Raw genomic sequence first — 5396 nt, 5'->3', positions numbered from 1 at the left:
GGGCGGGCCGGGGGCCGCTGACGGGAGGGGGCGGCCATTTGGGCCGCCCGGGAAATTAATTAACTTCGCGCTCTAGCGCGTTCCCGCCTGGCGTGTGGAGCGCGGCTTCCCCGGCGGTGGTGCGGCTCGCACGGCGGGTTGGGCTCGGCTGTGCCTCGTCGCGCTTTCCCTGCCTGGCCTAAGGGTGCTGTGCGGGGCTGGATCGGGGCTCCCCGGGGCCTGCGGCTCCCCCTCCTCGGGCTCCCGCCCAGCGCGCCGGGAGTTTGAGCTCGCAGCTTGGAAACCCCACCCCTGCCGTAGCCTGTGAACACCGGGGGATGTGAAAGTAGGTTTGGTGATGTGGGGTTTTTGGGTTTTTTTGAGAGAGGTCCAAGCTGCCTATCACTGAATGCTAAATTCTTGTGATCCGGTCACGCGGAGAGCTGCAAAAGTCTAGATGATAACTAACTAGCTCATATTTCAAGGGGGATTCCGTTTTACTCAGTTGGCAGAGCGCTGAGGTAGCCGGATCTTGCCAAGCAACACTAAGCAACACAACTGTTGATGAAATACTGACTAAAGTGTGGAATTAATGCTGAAAAAATACCCTTTTAGTACAAGTAAGGACAAAACAAAAATCGTGATTTTGAGATTGCACCTAACTTGCACACCTTATGTAAAAATCATAAATGAGGCTTCCTGTTGGAGGCTTTCCCTGTTAAAACATGATCCTGCCTCGGGCCCCTCTTTTTCTATTTGCAGCCTAGAAAATTACATGCAACAAAAACTAACTTCTGGAAAGGGTACTTAATAGCTTTTGTTGCTGCAACTGGACACTACTATGTTGCAAAGATTCAGCAAGTATTTTGTTCAGAATAGGGCTTTGAAACACAATAGCAAGCCAGATTTTTCTGCAAGGGCCTGCATGTTTCTAAATGGGAGCCATACTAGACTTCTGGAAACTTTATGCCCAAGTTCAACTGACTGTAAAGTCATGGAGGACTTCAGTGCCCAGGGAGTTTTACTGCGATGTGCAGGTCCTGGACTACCTGAAAGATTTGGAACAAAGTTCTTTGGTTAATGAATGGACACACGTGACCATATGAAGTCCTTGGGAGACCACTGTTAAAAATCAGCATTTGGTTAAAAAGCTTTGGAGGAGGCTGCAGGGAAGATCAGGAACCTGGCTGATGAAGAGAAAGGACACCATGAGGGGAAGGAGGAAAGGGGAGGCCTGGGATACTGACATAAGAGGACAGAGAAGGGGAAGAGGAATACCTTGAAGTACAACCACTTGCCCAGAAGACCCATGTGGTTTTGCTTTTGGCCAACTTCTAAGTTTTCCCTCATCTGCCTCTCTCAGAATTGTAGTTGAAGACTCCCATTTATAGAATTAGGGTTTCAAGGTTGTGTGGTGGAATGTGAAATAGAAGTGGACATTTTTTTGAGCTTGGGACAAAGTAGATGAGCACTTCAGGAGACAATTCAAGCAAAAAACTGCCAGAGTTTGCTTTTAGGTGTTAACACTTGCAAAGTTTCTGAACGAGAGATGTTGGCCAGAATGAATAAATGGAAAAAGCTAGGAATAGAAAAGTATCCCCTTGAAAAACTTTTTACGGGTTAAATTGGAACCTTCTTGATGTCAAATTTTCCCAAGCCTCTCCATCAAGTCCTGTCTAGGTGAGCACAGACAAGTATTTACAATTACAATTAACTTCAAAACAAAAGCACCTAAATTTCTGTAAGCCATATATAAAAAAAATAATCCCATTGCAACTGAAATACACAAAACTAAATTTAGACATATTTCTAGAACAGCTGTTGGCTAGTCTAGCCGTCTTTGTGCTCTCCAATTTGTGGAATTTATAATTTCTAATTCAGACTTAAAATCAGCAGTTGAAAGAATATTTTTATAGTGTAAAGTGAATTTCAATTATATATGTAAAGAGTTCTGTAAATTAATTTTAAGAAGTTATCTGAAAATCTTATCTAAACCTGGTGGGTACCATTTTAATGTTAATTTTAAACTTAGGATAGTTAAATTGTGTATTTGAATGCACTGAAAATGCGTATTTGAAAGAAACCCACATCACGTACTAGAAAAATAGTGCTCCTTTCTAAGTGCTTTCACTTCTCTAGATGACAAAAAGATAGTTGTCTATGTCAACTGTTATTACTCCCTGCAGCTTAACGTGGCAGTGGTACTTCTATTATGTAGTGAGTTATTAATGAAAAACTTTGTCTGGAAACAGGGCACAGGGTTTAACAGTGTCGATAAGTGAACAGCAGCTTAACAAATTTGTGGTGGATTTTCTTTCACAGGCAATTTTAAAACCATGTTTGGAAGTTAACTTTCCTAATAGACGTTCTCTATTTCAAACAAAATATAATCCAGGAAAGATTGCATTTTAAGAGATCAGATGAGATGATCACAGTGGTCTCTTCGATTTTTTTTTTTTTTTTCCCTTCTATACATATTTAAGTCCTAAAAATGAAAGAGCAACAAGCATGTTCAGAAATATGTTTTTTATGATGAAAAGCATGTAAATATTTGAAAAAGATTTTTGTAATAAAAGAATGAATACAAAAGTTCACAGAGATTCTGTACTTTACTAAAAGTCTCATTCCCTACGTAAAAGCGCAAGCCCAAAGCCAGTTTCATCAACAAGTTTGTATACATTCTTACGTATGTCATCACTTCTTGACTTGAAAGAAGTCCAATGTGAATCAGTATACATCATGTTTTATTAAATAAAATATTCTATTATACTTCCTTATTCTGTATGTTTATATATATAAAATGGCTCAATTAAGAAGAGGTGAGTGGGAAGAAATATGAATTCATGTTTTACAGATTACTCACCCACAAATGTACTTTAAAACTGTAATTAAAAGTAGGTAATTTTTAAAGTTTTGAAACCTGTCTTATAAATCATGACTTGCCATTTTTTCCTTCTGCTGGGAAGATTACTTTTTATCTTCTAAAGTTACAAAGCAATAAAGTTTTCCTCCCGGGTGGCTTTGATGGAGACACACAGTTTAATGGCATAGTGTTAGAAAAATGTATACTAAAACTTTTTTCATAGTCAGGACTAGTTGAAGAATCATATGTCTAACTTTCTGTTCTCTTATAAAAACTGTGGAGATAGTGGTACGCAAATGAAGTCCACGATCAGGGCAAATAAGTGAAGGAAGCATGGAATCTTCTCTAATAAAATTAATAAAATGTACTCTTAACAAAGTAATATCGGATACATTCTGATATTTGTCCAACCCAAATGAATATTCTTTATCTTTGTGCAATAGCAAGTTGAGTAATAGGCAACTATGTTTTAATTAAATTTCCAGGTAGAAACATTTGCTAAAAGTTCAAATTTAATTCAGCTGTAGCATTCCATAAAAGCAATAGTCGATTTGCTAAGCAAATTTTTGATGTATAGATCTCCTGCTTACACTTAATACTGTTTTTCATAAGCACTGCTGTGCTTTCACGTTCACTTACTGCACAGTCTTCCATTTACGCATCCTGACCACGCCTTCGGGCCTTTGGTACTTCTATGGGCCACTTTATTTTAAGAAATACGCACTGGTTTAATTTCAGGAGACATTTAAACTTCTCCTAATTAAACTGGTGCAACCTATTTTTAATGCATTTTAAAAGTGGTTTATTTTGATTCATCATAAACCTACTCCTGAAGGTATAAACAGACAATCAGGAAAAACTACCCTAAATAAAAATGTAACCTACATTGAGAGGAAATGGATGGTAACAAACCAGTTATTAGCAGTTTAGTCTTGTGACTCAAGCAAGTCGTATAATGTATCACTTAACAGATTGAGTCTGGGACTGGAGAAGGGTTGTGTGCATGTGCGCACTGTGAGCCCTTCACTCGTTTCCATCAGTGCATCATGCAGCTGAAGGTGGCTTATTCACTGATGCACCTTTTTCAGTTTTATGGAAAATCCTGAAAAAGCACAAAATGAAGAATGAGTCACCATTTCAGGCCACAGAGCAGGAGCTTAAATACATCCAAGTTTGCAGGCGTCCATGCTATTGCAGGCCAGGAGAGACAGATAACGGAAGCCAAGCTGCTTTCCTCTGGCAGTGTCACAAATCCACGGTGGTTAGCACTTGTGTGCAAGAACAGATGCAGTGAACTGTGGGCAACGGTTATTCGTAAGGGGAAAATTACTTATTTTGAAGGTCCCATCAAAGAAACTGCCCTGTCATTAGTCAAAGAAATGATAATTTAGGGCCACTGTCTTTAAGTGGTATTTCTGAACGCGTGAGGCATGCACGGATGGGAAAAGGGCGTACAGGAACGCAACGGCAGAAGCGTTAGTAACCACCTCAAATTTCCTGCGCGGATGCTGAGAGAGCACGGTACATCAGAGCAGCTGCTGTGATGATGCCAAGAATCTTATTTTTGGTTTGTTAACAGTGTCCACGTTAGGAAATTGTATTCCTGCCTAGGTAAAGCAGTAACTTTGGACACAAACGTCTAAAACTCTGAAGCAAACAGAGCAGTGCCCTGCTGAGTGCAGGTACTCTGCGTGCACCTTGGGATGCCAGACAGCTTCAACAGCGCTTGAAGTTCCCTCCTTTGAAGGACTCGGCGTGTAAGGCAGCTGAGCCGCTACAGCCGACTGCACGCTCGCTTTCGGTTCTCCCTGAGCGCCGCGAACGCTGCGCCGGCTGGCGGCACCTCCCCTCGCGGGGTGCTGCCAAGGGGAGGCCAAGAGCGCGGCCGCGGCGGCTTCGCCACCGAAAGGTAACGCGATTGTAGGACGCTTCAGTTCCCGACCTGCAAGCTCACAACCCTCCGCAGCACGGCTGCAGGCCTTCCGCACGCCTCGAACCTCCCTGCCAGAAGTCCCTACAGACACGATTAATGGCAGGCTCCTGCCCGGACCCGCTGTCGCCCCTCGGCTTCCCGAGGCGGCCGGCGAGCAGCCCACCGCCCTCTCCCTCACCGATGGCCGGGGTCCGCTCCCGGACCCTGCCGGCCCGCCTCCGCAGCAGCAGCGCTTGCGGACCTCACCGGTCGGCGGCGCGGACGGGCCCAGCCCCGGGGCGAGCGAGGACGCGGCGGCACTCGCCGGCGGCGCGCTCTGCCCCCGCCCCCGCGGCGGGGGAGGAGGAAGCCGGCCCCTCCCAGAATGCCTCGCGCGCGGCAGAGGCCGGCGCGCTTGCGCGCTGCGCGGCCGGCTCCCAGCTCAGCGCAAGATGGCGGCGGGCGCCTCGGACCCCCTGGAAGAGATGCTGCTCTTCTCCGAGGAGGTGGACGAGAAGGCGGTCAGCGACCTGGTGGGCTCCTTGGAATCGCAGCTGGCCGGCGGCCGGGGCTCCGCCGAGGCGCCCCAGCCCAGGACCTCCGCCCCGTCCCAGCAGCAGCAGCAGCAGCCGCAGCAGCAGC

Source organism: Haliaeetus leucocephalus, unplaced genomic scaffold (assembly GCF_000737465.1).
Source record: "Haliaeetus leucocephalus isolate CR32 unplaced genomic scaffold, Haliaeetus_leucocephalus-4.0 Scaffold92, whole genome shotgun sequence".
In the NCBI taxonomy this organism is placed as follows: domain Eukaryota; kingdom Metazoa; phylum Chordata; class Aves; order Accipitriformes; family Accipitridae; genus Haliaeetus; species Haliaeetus leucocephalus.
Note: the sequence above shows the minus strand (reverse complement) of the source record.